Raw genomic sequence first — 19094 nt, 5'->3', positions numbered from 1 at the left:
ATCGAAAAGGCTGGGCCCCAGAAATAAACCTGTAAGAAGCCATAACGTAGACAGTTAACACCTCTGACCTTCCTGATCAAAGGCACAGGCACTTGAGAAGTTACTCAACACTTGGCTTACCACTGCGTCAGACGTACAAAGGGCTCTTCTCATCCGCCCTCTTCATCTCCCTCAACTCCCACCTGCCTTGTCCTGCCCACCTGGATCACCTTCCTCGCCCTCAGAAAGAAGCTTGCTGCCTGGGGAATCGTGCCAGCTGGTGGCTGGTACCGAGAACCACCTATTCATCACACTTTTCTCCCTTCTCTTGGAGGACTCCCTGCTCTTGGAAGATAAATTCACCTCCTCCTCATCTTCCTGCTGTTTCTTCTAATTATGATCACAGAGGGCTTAATCTGAAAGTTACAAGTCCAAGATAGAGTCCCAGATCCCCACTTCCCTACTGGGACACCTAGGGCAAGTCACACAGCTCTCTCTGCCTCACTCCTGTCTTGTACATGGATACAAACAAACGTGGATAGCAGGGCTTTTATGAAGCTGCAGAAATGAGTGTACACTGTGAACGGAACAGCACGAATCACGCAGAAGGCATAGCTCTCACCATTCTGCAAACTCCCCACCACACGGTTTAACGCTTTCAACACTGCTCAGCTCAAAGGAATTTGATAACCATCATGCTCCAAATAAATCACGTCAACAGCAGATGACTGGCAAGCCTTCCTCAGAAGTAAAAGATACCATCCCAACTCCACATGCATGCTCTTGTCTGGTGGATTTCTTTATTTTCAGTGTGAATGCCATGGTCCTGAGTAAGGGGCTACGCGCTATGTCGGGACCTGTATCAACCGCCTTAAGTCACTCAGTTATGGCAAGAGAAACGCTACAGTCCCAACCCCCGTGCCCTAAATGCTGATTGTGCCTCCGGAGCCCTCTCCTGGTGCCATGGAAATCTCACTCTAGTCTGCCAGGAGGGGAATGGCCAGCCCCTGGGAGGCTCTGCCACATCCCCAAATGCCATCTCACTGGGATAAAGATCTCAAAGGGGCTAATGAAATCATCTCCTCCGCCTTTTATTCCTCAGAAACAACCATAAAATTAGATGAAATGACCCCCTGCTCCTCTAATTTAAGGCCTATTTTATTACCTTCGACCCCAATTCTCTCTCTTTTAAACGGAGATGAGACCCTGAAGACCCACAGGCCAGTGGGATTAGTAATTGGCGGCTTCTTCCTCCCGGCCAGTTCTCCAGAGGGCGCGTCTGCTTCCCCCAGGGTGGGGTCACCATCAGTTCAATCTTCATGCTTCAGAGACGTCCCCTTTGAACAAGATCAGATGTCCCCCAGCCCTGCCTGGAGCTGCGCTCAAAGGAGCAGCAGCCCCTTCTCACTCAGAGCATTAATGTCAACTCAGCCAGAAAAGCGAAGGCAAAGGAGGAGGTCAGTGTGGTTAATTGTCCACCAGCCTAAATGCAGGCCCACTCAAACCAAAACCTGGGAGGGCTGGTCACCCCATAAAGCGAGAAGTGCACTTTGAACGCAGGAACAAGGAGAATGAGAACTATTTTCCCCAGCCTGCTGGGCTGCAGGGGGAGCTTCGGCTGTTTGTTTTCCTTTTCAGATTGTAGCCATAAAGGGAGAAGGACTTCTTCACAGCAACCCCAAGCAGACAGAGAAAACGCAGGCCAGGCAGGTGAGCACCAGGGCTTGCCTGTCAGGAAGTAAAGGAGAGGAAAAGAGAAGCTTCAACAGAGGTGTTCTAAAGGGGCCAACCAAGGCTTCCTCTAGACTTGAAGAAGGAATCTGGGAGAACAGAATTCTGGAAGCCTCAGCAAGTGCTCCATATAAGAAATTCTCAAAAGATTAAAAATAGAAATATCATATGATCCAGTTATTCCATTCCTGGGTATTTATCCAAAGAACATGAAAACACTAATTCAAAAAGATATATGCACCCCTATGTTCATTGTAGCATCATTCACAATAGCCAAGACTTGGAAGCAACCCAAGTGCCCATCAACAGATGAATGGATAAAGAAGAGGTGTGTATACACACACACACACACACACACACACACACACACAATGGAATACTACTCAGGCATAAAAAAAGATACCAAATTGTGCCATTTGCAACAACATGGATGGACCCTGAGGGTATTATGCTAAGTGAAATAAGTCAGACAGAGAAAGAAAAATACCATCTGATTTCACTCATATGCAGAAGATAAACACACACACACACACACACAGATGAGAACAGACTGGTAGTTACCAGAGGGGAAGTGGGTGAGGGGAGGGTGAAGGAGTAAAAGGGCACATGCATATGGTAATGGATAAAAATCAGACTATTGGTGGCGAACACAACGGAGTCTATACAAAAACTGATAAACAATAACGTACACTTGAAACTTACACAATGCCATAAACCAATGTGATCTCAAAAAAAAAAAAAAAGAAGAAATGCTCTATAGGGAAAAGGAATCCTCAAAAATGCAGGGCATTCACTCTTTATCATTAAAAGAGATAGGGGAGGAAACTTTCTCACTCTCTCTTGCCTATTTGGAAAAGTCACTTTTGTTACTAGCTATCCAAAGTCTTCCTTCCAAATCAGGTCCACAATCCTAAACAGACCCTAAAGAACAGAAGACAGTCATTTCTTAACTGAAAGAGGACCTGAGAGTAATTAAAACACCACCTCCAGTCCTTTCTGTAAAGCAAATGTCTAAGATATTCCACGTAAAACCAACTTTTCCTGGAAACAAGTACTTGTAAGTTTTCTTCCAAATCAACAACAAAACTCCCGTGGTGGATAAGAAAAACCAGCCAACAAATCACAGCTGACGACTGACTTGATCAAAGCACAGAGTGGTTCCTAAATTATGCACTGCCTGCGCTCTGGAAACGGAAAAAAGCAAACTCTTGCCAGAGATGTCGCTACCTGGGTGCAGCTTTCCAATGAAACTTGAAAGCCTATTTTGCAGACTCTGCTTCTCTTCAAAAAGAAAAAAAGATAAAGGCTTCTCCTGGAAAAACCAAGGCGCCTGAGGGGGGATGTGCCATTTTTTTTTTTGTATCTATCACCAGCCACAGTTAGGGTGCCCAGGCATTGCAGCAATAAAGGCAATTGTCCGTCAGAGACCAGTATGCTAATGACCCTGGAGTCCAAGACCAGAGACCAGGTGCTGTGTCTGCTAGCTGCCTTTGCTCTCATTGTTCCCAAATGTGTACCCTGTATACAAAGGGCCCACCCTGGACAGTGTCTTTGGATCAAGACCAATGCTCCAAAACAGCCATGTTAAACACACACACACACACACACACACATATGCCCTGATACACAAATTCTACCATTGAAATGCCAGCAGTCCCATCTTTAGAAACGGTAAACATTTCATGAATGAAAGAAAAGCACCTATCAGAAGTCCAAAACACAAAGTTCAGAAGCTCTATGGAAATTCAGGCTCTGTATCACTTCTTGGATTTTCCAAGTAGGATGATGTGAGGTAGTCACGATCCAACTCAAGAGCTCTGTGACGTGTGCCTGAACGCCCACCTGTGTGTGAGAGCCCCTGTGAGGACGAGGACCAGCTCAACAACTTGACGGCTTGACCTACGTCATTTCTTTTCTACCCTGATTAGGATGGTATTATACAACAGGAGGCACTCTGCGAATCAGATATCTCCTGGAAGCTCAAAGAGTTCGTATTATTATGAATTCGTAAGCACTCCCGATGTGTTTGGCGGCGTGAAGACCAGACACACAACCACCACCTTGCATTCAGCTTCTGCAGGGACGGAGCAACACAAAATAGTAGATAAACTTCCAAATTCCAAAAACAGACTAAAAAACAAATCCTACTCATATTTTAACATCTGGGCTTTTAAACTGCAATTTCTTTTCTTAGTTTATTTTTCAAGTATGGCAGACAAACTGGATTCCGTGGAGACTGGAAATTCCTGGGCAAAGCTGAAGTCCTGACTCTAGGCAACCCTAAGAACACGCAGGGGGTCAGCTGAGACTCGGATTTCTTTTGCTGCCTTGTCTTTCACTAAATTCTCCTTCAGGCAGCTGTACAACTGGGGCTCAGCATCAGGGAGAAGACACCATGGTTAGGCGACTGCTTTTACGTGGACTTGTTGGCTGGAACCTCGACCAGGTTGTGGAAAGTACATGCAGAAACCAGAAGATGACGTCTTTCTCTTTGCTTAGCGCTGCACACACCCAAACAAAGCGACTGCAAAGGCTGAACGATGAGGAGTGTTAATGTAGAAGCAGGACAAGAAGGCAGGAGCAAAAACTCAAGGCCACACACTCCTACGAAACATGAAAGTGGTCTTCAGTTAGACTGAAGTACCACCCCCCGGCTTCTGTGAGCTCAGCCACCCACCAGTCCCTGAAAGGACCCAGGCCCCATTCTGGCTCCAACATTTAGGTGAAACACCACCCTGGGGCAGGCTGCTCCCAGCCCGCAGGAGGAAGCAAAATGGCCTCAAGCCAATTAGCATGTCTCTCAAGGACCCCAACTACTAAGAGGTGTGCGGAAAACTGAAATGCACTGATTTAAATGCTTTTTATTAAAATTATTTAAACCTAAACTGTGTTTTCAAGCAAATGCTCAAGCCACTCAGAAATATTTTTATTTTCTCTGGGTTGTTAACTGGGAAACTCTATTGCGTGCTCCCTTACTGGCTACGCATTCCGATGACGATCAATCCTGTGGCTGACAGGGGTCCCCAGGATCTGGAATGATAACTCTCTCTCCCAGGGCAGCCAAGAGGGCTGGTTGCTCACACCATAGGTTGTCACTTAGTCCATTACTGCCCCAAGGCCTTGCTGCTCAAGAGGAAGACAACGAAACAAAAACTCCTGACTTCTTATCCTTCGCAACAGGGCTAAGAATCTAGACTCCTATCGACTCTACTGTACTATGATAAATTCTGAAGCATGTGTGGTAATGTGAGCAAATAGCCATGTAATTAATCCAAAAGGGCACTCTACGGTCATTTAATTGGTTTAGGACTACATTGTGATTTTTTTGTGGCTGTGCCTTAGTTTAGTTTACTAGGCCATTTTTTTCTCAGACTAACATTCATTCATTTATTGAAAGTCTGTTCCATGCCAGGAACCATGCTGGGTAGGAGACGGCGGCGAAAAGAACTTACAGCCTAGGGGAAAAGGTGTGCAAGAACAAGTGAGGAAAGCTTACCATGGTGAGGGCAGCGGGCTGTGTGAGCAGAGAAGCAGCGATTCGTTCTGCTGGAAAGCTGAGGAAAAAGTTATGCTCCAAACAGCCTCTCATTCAGAGAATTTGATAAATAACAAGTGAAATTTGGGCTGGGTCTTAAATGAGGAAAAGGAATTCTAAAGCACCAACTCAAATGGCGGGGAGAAGGCTGCCCAGTGCAAAAGAAAGGGTGTTGAGTGATGAGAATGCCAGCGACGCCCAGGAGAGAGCCAGCCAGGGAAACATCTTCACCTGGTGACTCTCAACAGGGGCAGGGGGCCATCTTCCACCTTCCTTAGAGGAGACGGTGCCCTACATTAAAGGATTGTCTTTTTAATGAGTGAGAACTTCGAGTGGTTATCAGAGTGTACCATCAAGGCTAGTTTTTCCCCACAACCTGTGAGCACGAGCAGGTCCAAGACCCAACCCCTTACCTGTATGACGAGGTGCTCCTTAACGAGATGCAAAACCCACAGGCCAGCTGTGAACTCAAGAGTCTGCTTCCCAGTTTACCTGAAAAACAAGAAAGGTTTTGTTAACTTGGAATAGCCAGGCCTCCAATGGTCCCAGTAGAGACCTACAGACCATGCATAAGGCTCCTTGGTCTCAGAGCAGAAAGCCTGGCCAGTGTTACCTGGCCAACGGGTTGGATCAAAGAGACCTGGGTGAGAATCCTGGTGTATGTGAGCGGCAGGGTAACTGCAGGCCAGGTATCTAACCTACCTGTGCCAGGGAATAAACTCCGCGGTTACAGAGACACCGAGGAGCCATAAGGTAACTCAGGGTTGAGCAGAGCCCAGGTTGGCTGCCTCTCTCTTCGCACATCTGTCTTCTCTCTATAAGAAAGAAAAATTACCCCTCCCCGCCAAAAAAGCATATTTCCATAGAGAGCAAGAAAATTCTCACATCCTTGCCTATGTTTCTATGACTCTTGCTTTTCCTTACAAAACGGGAAAAATGGGGTCCAAAAGATAAAAATAGTATTCAGATGCACACAGATCATGGTGATACACTGCGAGCCCCAACCACACACAGCTCCTGGGATGTGGCCCTCTTGCCAAGGTCACAGTGAGGATGGGTGAGCTGCAGGACCTCGTAACAAGTCAAGGAAGCACACGTGGCCCCAGGGACCAGTAACACTGCAGAAATCCTTACTGCCTTCCCCGCACGGTGCGCACATCTGCACACCTCAGCTCTCCAGCCTCCTCACCTGCCCTGTGCGTGTGGTGCCCACACCTCTAAAGGTCTTTTACATGTCCCACATGGCCCGTTCATCCCACACCCCACAGCTTGTAACCACATTGAAGATAATGGCTGTTCTGCCATCTCCCCCACCAGACTATAAGCTCCCTGAGGGTCTTAATAAGTGTGCGTTGACTCAATGACTGAACACACAGACACATCTAGATAAGAATTTCAGGCCCGGATTCCATCCCCTCACCTTGACTTGCCCAAGGCCACAGAGCTAGGGAACAGTCATACTGGGGAGGTGGTACAGATGGTTTTCAACGCTTTCTCACATTCACAGGTTGTGTTCCCACCCTCCCTGGGTACCTGTAAATCACTGACCCTGGAAGACAAGGACATTTTATTTTTGCTAAGAATGGGTTCATTTTTCTGTGTTTTATTTTGACACCCTGCCCAGGAGCAGGGCGAAACACCTTGAGAATCTTAGAATCTGGGGCACTATGCCCAATCTAAAAACAGAGCAGGGACTCTGGGGGAGAAGGGGCAGGAAACGGCTGTGGGTTGGGGACTGGGTCAGTCTTCATAGAAGTTCCCAGAGTTCTGGTCGCTGGGATGTACTTATGTGTAACTCGGGGCTTACTCAGGCAGCAGAGGCAAAGAGCATCTCTCTGCTCATGTCCGTGCTGTCGTGAAAGCACGCTGGAGCCCTCACACAAGCTTGGCTATGGCCACACAATGTCCACGTTCAGAGTTTATTTTTCCATCCAGGAGCTGAGAACTCCTGGATGTCTAGTTAGTCTTCGCAGATGTGAGAGTAGAAAGCAGACACGACAGCACACTTTCTAGGTGGCCTGGGGTCTCAGAGGAGTCAAGCCCTTCTCAAAACTGAGTGGGACAAGGCGCTTGGTGGAGGAGAGAAGGCTCCTGGCCAAGTTCACCTGTGAAGCAGGTGCAGAAACTGGATCATTTCCTCAGCCTTGAGTTTAGCCTCTCTCTCAAAATTAAATAGACTAAAAAAAGAAGAAAATAATCCCAAGTACAGTTACCGTTTTCAATCTTAATTTTTATATACAGATCGCCTGGCTTTTCACCACAACTGGTCAAGTATATGTGAAATGGCCACATTAGATAGAAGCATGCCAGACACATTATCAATGATATTAAAGTATTTATAACACACACCACATACCACACACACACACACACACACACACACACAAATTAAGTGAATGGGAATCAGTTCTGCCTCATGCCCTCTCAGGTGTCCTTGGCTCCCTGTGCACCGCCCTACATAGCTGGGGCCTCTGGTCACCCTCTGTGGCCCTGCACCCAGCTCGGCCCTCTGTGCATAGTGCACACAGTTCATTCCATCAGAGTCCACTCTCTTCATCCCCTGATCTTAGCCAACTGATCTTGAGAAGCATTTTATGAAATAATTCCTGTATAAATAACTAATGTATAACCTGTCCTGCGGATGCCTACATATTTAGTTTAAAGAGAAACATTCCACCCAAATTCCTTGGATGGTAGAATTTTAGGCACAACAGTAAGTGAATTCCACCTTTTGGGTGAGAAACCCTTCCCACACCCCTCTGACCCCAACACAGACCATTTCCCACTTCATCTGTTTCACAAGCTGACTTTGCCCCTAGGGTGAGGCGGAGATGAATCCTGCACTTGTGGCAATGGAGGATAAGGTTGATACAATGTTGTGCAAAGTCCAACTCTTCAATCTATCAATTCACCTGGATTGCAACCAAATTGTCTGTGGAGGATGAGGGGCCCTTCTCCATTCATTTCCAGTCAGCATTTACTTAGGAAAGGGACACGCATTATCCCCAGTGCCTGAACCAATGCAGCAGAGGGAGTGGGAAAAGCCAGCTTTGGGACAGTCCTAAGATTTCTCTACAGGTGCCCAAAGCTTATAGCCCAGCACCTCCAAGAATGCCCCAAAGCACGTAATAATCCGTGCCTGTAAAACCTTCTAAAAATTACGGCTCCAGAACTGACTTCCTACACTGTTGACAAAGGACTCTCTAGTGTGGTCCCACCCACGATAAGGGCCTCTCTGTAAGAATGAAAGCATGTGTCAAGATAAAAACTGAAGTGGAGGGGCCGGCCCAGTGGCACAGCGGTTAAGTCCACACATTCTGCTTCGGTGGCCCGGGGTTCGCCAGTTTGGATCCTGGGTGCGGACATGGCACCACTTGGCAAGCCATGCTGTGGGAGGCGTCCCATGTATAAAGTAGAGGAAGATGGGCACGGATGTTAGCTCAGGGCCAGCCTTCCTCAGCAAAAAGAGGATTGGCAGGAGATGTTAGCTCAGGGCTAATCTTCCCCCCCCCCCAAAAAAAAAAAAAAACTAAAGTGGATCTAACTGCACAGAAGCCAGCCCTTCACAACCAAGTATGCAAAAGGCCAAGAAAAGAACAGGTGCGGGCACCCTTCACACATGACCAATACCACAGCTCAGATAGATGGGTTTCTCTATCAATGCTTCTCTAAACTGGTGTTTCTAGAACCTACCTGATCATAAGAACCATCTAGAAACTTTGTTTAAAAAAATACGGATTCCCAGGACCCACTCCAGACCTATAAAGGCAAACCCCAGGGAAGGGGGTCTGAGAATGTAAATATGTAGCCAGCACCCAGCAGAGTGTCAGGTAAGTTTCAGAAATAATGCTCCAAACGAAGCAAAAAGTAACTCTTTAAAACTTTGTAATCACATAACTTCAAAGTTATAGGGTATGTGAGAAAATGCGGTTTAACTGAAGGAAGTTAGAGCCTTCTTTACCTAGTTAAAATTATGGAATATAATCAACATGAAATGAGGAAATCAGTTTAACTAAAACTTGACAAAAACAAAACCTCCCTCCTCAGCTTAACCATATCTCTCCCGGAAGACCTCCCAAAAACCTCTCTCCCCTAAGGATTAAAGGGAGTCCCTGCACTGCTGCACCCAATGGTTATCACAGGCCTGAAAGGAAGTGACGGGGCTGAGGGCCCTTGGCCTCATCTCAAGAGAGGCCAGTCCTAAGCACAGGCAACCACTTCTAGGTCAAACGCCACAGGTGCCCTCCTGGTACCAGCCTTTCTACGTTTCAGCCTCCAGCTGACTATTCCATAGTCCTATTCACGGCCCAGCTCTATGTGGGGCCTTGCTACTGAAAGTTTGGTCCACAGAACTAGTAGCATCAATGTCTTGGGTGGCTCTTTAGAAATGCAGAGTCCCAGGCCTGCTGAATCAGAAGCTGCATTTCAACAAGATTCTGGGTAAGTCCTGTGCACATTCAAGTTTGAGAAGCTCTGCTTTAAAGCATGGAGAGTGCCAAGGAGAGATGTTACCCTCCACCCTTAACCCCCCAGTGGAACACCCAGATCATCAGCCCACCCAGTTCGGCTCCAGACTCTCAGAGACCTTCTTCCCTCACATTCTTTACTCAAGTCTTGTCAGTCTTGGTTTGTCTTGGGGCCAAATCACCATCAGCAGGGCCCAATGACTAGCTGGCAACCCAAAGCCTAACTTTTAGGGAGTTAAAAGGAAGGAGCAAGTACTTGTCTCTACATTCTCATCTGGCTCTGCTATCGGCCTCCCTTAGAAAGCAGCAGCGTGGACCCCATGACCGTAAATCAGCAGGGACAATCCAAAGTCAAACAATACCACAGAATGCTGGCTCTTTGGGTTCCAACACAATGTTAATGAGGTCGAGGTCACGGGCATGATTAGCTTCCTCTGAATCTTGGCACAGACTCCAACCCTCTGCCCTCTGGCCGCCCACAAAGGTTGACGCACCCTGGGTTACTAAGAAGATGGAGACAGCAAACAACTCAAAGAACTTGAATGAACGGAGAGCAGAATGTATGGAGGGACAGCACACAGCCCAGAGGGATGGCAGACCTGACAGACGACCGGGTCAGAATGCAAAATCATCTGCACTGGCTGAACAACATACCAGAATGAGAAAGCTGAAATTTGACAAGAAGAAATGGGAAGTCCCATGGCCAAGATTTTAAAAGCCAAATACACATGTACAAGCTAGAGGAAATCTAACTTGATGGCAGTTCTTGTGTTAAAATGTTTAAATTTTTTTTAAACATGCAAGTTTTGTTTAGGGTCCATGAGTCTAGTTTCTACACCAAGGGGAGCAGCGGTCCCTCTGTAGCACAGCTGATCAGACTGTCCTGAGCGGTCCTCCAGCCACCTCTCCACACAGGTGTGTACACAACCTGTCACACCTTTTCATAAGCACTGCTTGGGTTCTTTTTATTCACTGTGGCCTCTTTACCTGGCCACAGCTCTTTTGGGGTTGGACTGTCATTTTAAACATTTCACACATCCACTTAGCTCCCTTTGATGCTGCCCTTTCTCTCCTAATTGAGAAAAGAACTATAGACCTAAGCACAAACTAGAAAAAACATGCTAACAGACAAGACAACCTAAGCACACCCATTTACCAAAAGGATTCAGATCAAAAATGACCTACCGTCACCTGTTTAAGCCGGCACGCTCTGCAATGCAGTACAGCACAAATCCATGCAGAAGCAGTAATTAAGTTGGAAATTACAAGCTTCCACTACAGAAGAACCCCGAGAGGACCACTATAAGGAGCAAATGACAGAGTAAGTATGTGCGTGGACACACTTCTCCATGTAGAATCATCTTCAGAATGGACGGTTAGCCATTGAAAACAAAATGGATGTGCTTTTAGATGGTTTTTAAAGTTGTGAGCCATGTTTTTCCTAAGTGTATATTTAATATACAAATGATAGTCATTTATAAACACAAAAAAAGACTGCTTACTGGTAAGTTTGTAGTTCACAGACTATCCAGTCTATTATTTTTAATTTCAGAAAATTTTATCTCTACGGGCAAGAGAAAAAAGTTGAAAACTGTTAAGAGGTTAATCTGTCCTGAATAAACGTGTGCCATGCACCCCTTACTTGAGGATTAAATGCGGCTCCTGTCTGTGCAGTTACAGCCATCCCAAACACTGACCAACTGCCCCCAAACTGGAAAACAATGTGAAATTCAGCCAAGTGCAGCCTGCCCCAGGAGAGAGGAAGCTTGAACTCCAGGTGCCCTTGACAACATAGCTCAGTGTGGAAAGAAAGAAAATGCTGAACAATAGAATCAGTAGAGGAAAAAGAGCCCCTCTAATTTTCTGGGCACGTAGGGAGGTTGCTGCTAAAGGGATATTTAAGATCTCACAGCTGGTTTGGGTTCTACTGAAACAATCTTAAAAAAGAAAAAACCTAACATTTCAGGAGAGGACATTTTAATTCAGTACTTCTTATCAATCAGATTTAGTTCAGTACGTATCTATCAGACAGATGTTTACACATTTAGATATAAAAGTGAAACACCTCCCAGATCACACAATGTTTATGAAAACAGACGAAGCAGACCCAGGTAAGGAGCGAGCTCTTCCCTCCCAGTCAGGGGAAGCTGCCCCTCTCTGGCTTTGCGTCACCCGGTGCCCAGTCCTGGGTGCATTTCTCCTCCATCCCGTTTGAGTAACCACATTTACAACAAATAGGAATGTCAATTCTTCATTTTCTTCTTTTTTTAAAGATTGGCACCTGAGCTAGCATCTGTTGCCAATCTTCTTTTTTTTCTTCTTCTCCCCAAAGCCCCCCAGTACGTAGTTGTATGTTCCAGTTGTGAGTGCCTCTGGCTGTGCTCAATTCTTTTTAAAGACAGAGACCTGCTGTACAAGGGATGCATCACAGATGTAAAGAGACAGACTGCGTTGTTGCCAAAACTGCCAATACTGTTTTGTACGCTAAAAACCCGCTGGCAACTGTTACTACGCTCCGATTTTAAAAGTAATGTGCTACTTATAGAAAAACCCGAAAAATCAAAAAATAAACAAAACAGTCACCTGTAACCCCACTAGTCCAAGATAACCAAGTTAAAACTTTAGTCTATGTCCTTCCAGTCTGTCGGTGGCCACCTGCTTTCCCTGCAATGGCACCTGGGGGAAGACGCATGGGTAGGTGAGGCGTTACACAGATAGGCAACGATTCATAATCCCCACTGGCCTTACCCTAAATCCACAGCAGTAAGAGGAGTAACGGTCGTGCATAACTCAGATAGCAAGCCTGTAATCCAACAAGCATTCCCTGGGGTCTACTTTGCACATTTGTCTTTACTCCACAAATGAATGAAATTCAAATTAACAGCAAGTGCCCTTGAAGGTCATATGGTAACTTCAAAAAAAAAAAGTGGCTAAGCCTGTCTTTGTGGACATGAAAACAAAAGTTAGCTCTCCCAGAACAAGTTCTCAGAGGTACCCACAGATATGGTTCCCGGTGAGGACCCTCTTCCTGGCTTGCAGAAGGCCACCTTCTTGCCGTGGCAGAGAGCAAGCTCTGGTCTCTCTTCCTCTTCTTATAAGGACACGAATCCCACCACCGGGGCTCCACTCTCATAACCTCCTCTAAACCTAATCACCTTCCAAGGGTCCCACCTCCAAACACCATCACACTGGGGATTGGGGCTTCAACACATGAATTTTGGGGAGGACACAAGCATTCAGTCCATAATATATATGTGTGTGTCGGGGGGCAGAGGATCAATTTTTTCAGTTAAACACATCGTAGTGATTAAATATATTTAGAACCATTCTATGTATATTCCTCTTAACTATCTCAGTTCAAAATAACATCACAGATCTCACCAAGTCTGCAAAATAACACCAGTCAGAGTCTGGTCATTCAAGGCCAAGGCCAGGGACTTGATTATCCCCAGTTAGGCCTATTCGAAGGATAAAAGAGAAAAATTCAGTCACAAGGACACAGATTACTCTCACCCTCAACACTAATAAACCTCAAGGGACCAGGCAACCACTTGCCACTGCTGTAAAAATAGCTCCCTTTTTCATCTCTAGCTCCAGACCTCTCTTCCTGCCTGGGTATCCAACTCTCTGCTGGGCATCTCTCCCTGGAAGGCTCACAGTTCATTTCTGGAGTCTACTGAACTCATTACTCCTTGCCATCTCCCCAAACTGAGATTCCCCACAGCTGCTTATCTCAGTGACGGTGTCATGACCACAACAGTCACCCCGAACTCCCTCTCGCTGAGTGCCCACCCCCGGAAGATCACCAAAGAAGTGCTGTCAGTCTCTCCAGGCTTCTCCCCATCTCCTTCACCAAGTCCTGCCAAGATTCCTGCACTAACCTCCCAGCTCATCTTCTGTGCCCGCCAGACCTCCCTTGTCACCTAGCTCACCTTGCGGCTACTGAGTTCTTTTTAAAGCACAATACAATTAGGTCATTCACCTGCTGCAAATTCTCCATCTTCCACACAGCTTTCTAGATGAAGCTCAGACTCCTCAGCTCAGCAGCCAAAACCCTACACCCTCAGGAACTTCCCTGCACAACCTTGCCTCCAGTCCAACTACTGTCATGCCTTGACTACCTACACCTTTGCAAGCCTTCTAGACTCCAAACATACATATTATTATTGCATCATTTATTAGTGCAGTTTTTAAAGTAATGAAAAAGAAACACAAAACCCTGAAGGTGCAAGAAGGACCAAGTATCCACTCTTTCCTTTACTCTTTCAGTCACACCTTCCCCAGCAACAGAGTCAAGTATTTCAAGTGCCAGAACAGACTCTTCCCTGGACACAACCTGGGCTTCACAAGCTCAGGATCAGACCTGACCTTTGAGTCCTTCTTTGCCTTTCTAAGGCCAAGAAGTCTCCCCTCTGAGAAAAACTGCTGCTCATTTTCATGGCACGTTGGCTCAAATTGGACACACAATTTTATGAAGCACAGAAAGGGACAGGCCCCCTTCTCCCTCTTCCCCATGGAGGACCCACAGGACCGGCTGCCCTGCCACCACCCCCAGCCAGATCACCTCCCTCCCACCCCACGGGCTTGTGGAAGGGGAGCACATCCAGCACTGCTTTCCCAGAGCACACTCTTCTAAATCAAAAAGGGAGTTTCTGGGTTTACGGAGGTCCTTCGCACACAGAGATGGCTTCTCCAACTAGAAGGTGCGCTCTGTGAGAGGAGAGCCTGCTCCTGGTCCTTGCTGTGATACCGGAGGCCAGCACAGAGCCTGGTCCACGGGAGAGGCTCCACAGGTATTTGCTGAATGACAGAAAAAAGAATGAACGACTGGGCAAACACAGTTCCTCCCCAATTAGAAGAGCATGCGACAGCATTGTTGCCAGCTCAAAAAATAAGTGTTTTGCTAAAGCCTTTTGTTCATGTTGCTCTTAGGTACAACCTTAGTAGAAACTGGACAATGTATCATTAACATCATATATACTTCAAAGTGGCTTTCTGGAACAAATTCTAGAGATTAGATACATATTTACTTACGGCTTGTATCTTTCTAAGAGAGGTAAGCATAAAGTTGCTTTCAGAATTCCCAAGAGAGGCACTCACCATGTGCACCACTAAAGTTTTCTTTCTTTCTCAAATAAAACTTGGATATTTACTTTCATGGGAAAGACAGGAGAACCTCCATTGCAAGGGGGCAGCGAGGCGTGCAGTTGCAAGCTACACCTGTGCTCCAGAGGCAGCTCCACACAGAGCCTGCACCACATCTTCCCTAGAACTGGAGTCCCAGAAAAGGCTGACCAGAATGGGGCAAAAGGATGCAACTTGCAAGCTCTAGAAAGACCAAGTATTTCTGGGTGTGGGCTGCCAAGGGTATGGGTACAGCCTCAACTCAGGGTCAGCTGCTCACTCTAAAATCAGGTCTCCTTGCATTTCAGCTCTGTGAATGGCACTGCTTTTCCTGGGCATTTGAAATACTTGACAACCATCATTAACATTTCCTGAGCACTTAACACAAGCACCACTCTAAGTGCTATACAGAAGTAATCATAACTAATCTTCAAAGTGATTCTTTGACTTGAACCCTTATCACCACCGTTTTATGGACACAGAAACCAAAGTTGAGAGAAATGAAACACATTGTCCAAGGTTCAGGGTAAGTGGCACCTGTGGGAACTCAACATCCCTAATTGGGGTCTGCTATATTTTGGTCTCCTACTTTGTCAATTCTTTGCAATAAAGAAGTTGAGAAGCTGTATACAATGTTCATTAAAAATACACACATTTCTATATATTATTTTTCTATCTTCTCTTACTATGGACTGTCCCTTCCCGCCCTGCCCAAATGGTATAGGCAGTAAAAGCTCTTTAATTCATCAGGCCACACATCTCTGTAGGCAGGTGCCACCAATTCTGAGTCCATCCACGTGGATGAACAGTACACATTACTTTTTCCAGAAGGCATCGCTTTGCTTTCATCCAGAGATCCTTTCTCCTTCCTATAAACAAATTAGTGGCTCATGCATCATGATTTAAATTATATTCAAGAATGTTCATTTGCAGTGTAATTATTCTTCCTAATTGGACTGCTTTGAAGACAAACGATTCCCCTCCCCACTCCATCTCTGCTGCAACACACAGTGTCTTCTTTCCTGGCAGAAAATGTTTGCTGCACTCTTTGCAGACGACAACACACCACACTCTCCATGTAACCACGTGGGAAATACGTAATACAGAGTTTTACCTGATATTACTGCAAAGCTCTCAAATATTTTGTCATTGAAGAATCGCATTTCTGACATAGATTCATAACAAGCCTATCACAGTATGACAGCACAAAGAAACGAGGATCTTGATTTTCTTTCTTTTCCCTATCTTTAAAACAGTTGGTCCCCGCCAGCATGTGTCCCCTATGTCTTAAACTTGAAAAGGAGAAGTCGTTTTAAAAGATAACCAGTAGGACTATCCAGGAAAAGGCAATACCGAAGAAACCAGCCTCGATCCTGCTTCCACCTGGCGGAGGCGGCGCTCTCAGGCACGCGGGTGAAGCAGAGGCAACGCGGCGACGACGACGCCTGTCCCTTCCAGCTCGGGGCCTCGGGTTTCCCTCCCGGACGCGGCTCTAACAGCTGCCCTGCCCACACCTCTCCTCCCTCTGGCTCCAACACACACTTGTCTAGAGGCGCCGCTTTGGGATTTCAACCACCAGTTCCACTTTGTCCTGTGGGTCACTGACGGCTACCTCCAGGCAGGCCCCCCTCCCAGGGGGAGCGCGAGCAGTCCGGGAACCGCCCGCGGGAGGCGGGGGGGTGGGGGGGGGGGCGTGTGGCGGGAGGAGGCTGCCCGCACTCCCCCTGAAACAGCCCACGGATGCGCACAAAACTCCCGACCCGCCTGAAATGATAGAAGGTGAATGGGATCGAAGAAAATCTGTTCGCTTTTCTGAGTTCAAAAAGCACTGGGCCGCTGAATGGAAGGGAAAAGACGGGGTGAAAAACACAAAACTTTGTGCCTAAAAACATCCAGAAACACATATAGTCTCCCCCGGTCCTCCGCCTCGTCGCAGGGGCTCAGCGCGCCCATCCCAGACGTGGTCCTCCCCACTCGGCGCCCGGCTCCTCCAGCCCGCACCCCAAATCTCTGCGCTGCCCGCAAAAACGCAGCCCAGATCCGAGACGCGCCCGACGTCCGGGCCGCCGGGCCCCCGCGCCGCAGACCAGGCCCGCGGGAGCGACCCGGGCGGCCCCGCGCGGAGCCCGGCGCCGAGCTGCGCCCAGGACCGCGCCGCCCCGTGCGCGGTGCCCGCGGCCGGAGCCGCCAGCGGCGGCGGGAGGGCTCGGCTCGCGCGGGCTTCCCGGCAAGTCGCCGTTCAGGCACCACTTTCTCCACTCCTGCTGCCGGCGGCCGCGGCGGCGGGAGCAAAAGCGCCGTTCCCACCCACTCCCAGCATCCAACACCGTCCCGGGGACGCTCCCCTTCCCTCCGCGCGGGTCCGGGGGCGCCGGAGCGAGGCGCCCGCGCCCCCCGCCGCGCACCAGCGCGGGCTCCGCCGTCCGCGCCGAGTGCTCCCCACCTGGCCGCGGCGGCCGGCTCCCCCGCCAGGCGCGCGCGGGGCCCCGCGGCTCCAACTCACCGGCTCCGCGCCCGCAGCCTCCCCAAGCCGGGGCTTCCCGCGACGCCTGCTGCAGCCACCTCGTCTCTGGCCCGCCGGCCGCCGGGAGGGAGGAGGAGGAGGAGAGAGGGAGGGAGGAGGCGGCGAGGGGAGGGGGCGGCGGGGAGGGAGAGGGTCCCGGGTGGGGGAGGAGGGGCGAGCGCGGGCCGCGGCCACAGGGCTAGCGCGCGGGGAGGGCGCCGAGGGGCGGGGGCGGAGAGGGGGAGCACCCGCCGCGCCGGCCTGCCCGCGCCCCCGCCCCCCGCCGCCGCCCAGTCACCATCGCCGCCTCCGTCCCGCTCGGGGCCGGGCGTCCGGGGGGAGGGTCGGGCGCGGGGTCCCCCGGCGCGGCGAGCGGGGCGGGCCGGCGGGCGGACGAGGCCCGGCCTCCGGAGGGGAGGGTCCTGCGGGCCCGGCGGGTGTTGGCGAAAGGGGATCCCCGGGGGGAGGGGCGGAGGCCGGGGCCTGGGAGCCGCTCGCTGCGCCCGCCCGGCGGCGGTGCCTCCCGGATCCAGCGAGGGTCCCCGGGCCGTGCCGGGAACCTCCGGGACGGGTGTCTCCGGAGCGCCGAGAGCGCGCACAGCTGGCGCGGTGGCGGGAGCGGCGAAGTCGGAGTCGGAGGGAGAGGCCCGGCTCCTCGGGCGGAGCGCGGGCCCCGGAGCGGTTCCCCAGGCTGGGCCCGAGCGCGAGAACGTCCGCCCGGTGGGCCCGGGGAATCCAGAGCGGGCGGTGGGCTGGGGTGCCTGCACCCCCATCCTCGCCTTCCTGTCCCGGAGAGGAGCCTCCGGCATAAGTTTCCCTGTGCCGTGGGTCTCCAGGTGAGGAAACTCAGTGCGACGGTCACAAAGAATATTCGTGAATAGATTGCTTGGGGTCCTAAAACATCCTCCCCTGCACTCAAAATACGGTTTCGGGGTGAATTTCGAAGGCGCTTTAGGCGACGGTCTAAAAAGCCAACCTCGTTTGGAGAGCAGACTCACTAACTCCCCACCACAGCGCCCAAGGAGGGAGCAACGACACGGTCAAATGGCCACGAGTTAAGGTGACAATATTCCTTGTGATTTAAATGTTGGCATATGGCACGTAGCCAAGTAAACCCTTCTTGTCTTTTTTTCTTGTCAGATTTGCTCCTGTCCCCCCAGCTTCTCAGCCTCTTGTCTGGGATGCCTGTATCCATCAGTGGCCTGAACTCAGACCCTAGCAGTCAAGTTGGGGCCTCTCTCCTCCCTCGCCAATAGGGGCTCCCATTGATTTTTCACTTTCAAGGTCTTTTCCGTTGCTGGCTCCTTTCCAGGCCCACTGCCACCTTTCTGGTTCTTGCTGTCGGCGACTTCATGGCTTCGGTGGCCTCCTCCCCTGTTCCCTGCTCTGGCCTTCTTTGCCCTGGCATCCGTCTGCACAGGCCTACAGGTTAATGGTTCTAGAACACTGCTTCAGCAGGCCACTTCCTGTTCCAGAAGCTCTCGGAGGCACTTTGCCACAGAAAATTCTGAATTACTTAAAACTCTTCTGTTCAAAACCTGCCCACTCCTAGGAGCCTGGCGCCCTTGCCAGTCGGGGCTCCCAGCCCTCCGGCCCCACAAGGTTCCATACTGTATCTACATGGGAGTTGCTCATGCTCTTGCCAGAACTGGAATGCTCTCTGTCATCATATGGCACAGCCAAATCCCATTTTCATTTCATTGAAAATGAAGTTTGTAGTAGAGTATTTCTTCTATAAAAGGATGGCTGCGTTCTT

General features: G+C 49.3%; 1 protein-coding gene across 44 annotated transcripts in view; it reads right to left on the bottom strand.

The window, feature by feature from the left end:
- LHFPL2 (LHFPL tetraspan subfamily member 2) overlaps positions 1-18373 on the bottom strand; it is a 158057-nt gene extending 139684 nt beyond the window's left edge. For 20 of the 44 annotated variants that reach the window (XR_011506000.1, XR_011506002.1, XR_011506029.1 and 17 more), the window contains exons 1-3: positions 17339-18373; positions 5948-6060; positions 5659-5737 (exon numbers count right to left, since the gene is read on the bottom strand). The gene's annotated coding sequence lies outside the window, so the exon portion shown is untranslated. Of the gene's footprint in view, positions 1-1144; positions 4315-5206; positions 5265-5658; positions 5738-5947; positions 6061-17338 lie in introns of all 44 variants that reach the window. The other 24 variants (XR_011506022.1, XR_011506025.1, XR_011506027.1 and 21 more) reach the window with 8 other exon arrangements.
- Between the last annotated feature and the right edge of the window lie 721 nt (positions 18374-19094).

This window comes from Equus asinus, chromosome 9, assembly GCF_041296235.1.
Source record: "Equus asinus isolate D_3611 breed Donkey chromosome 9, EquAss-T2T_v2, whole genome shotgun sequence".
NCBI classification, from domain to species: Eukaryota; Metazoa; Chordata; class Mammalia; order Perissodactyla; family Equidae; genus Equus; species Equus asinus.
This window is presented reverse-complemented; position numbering and strand designations above follow the sequence as displayed.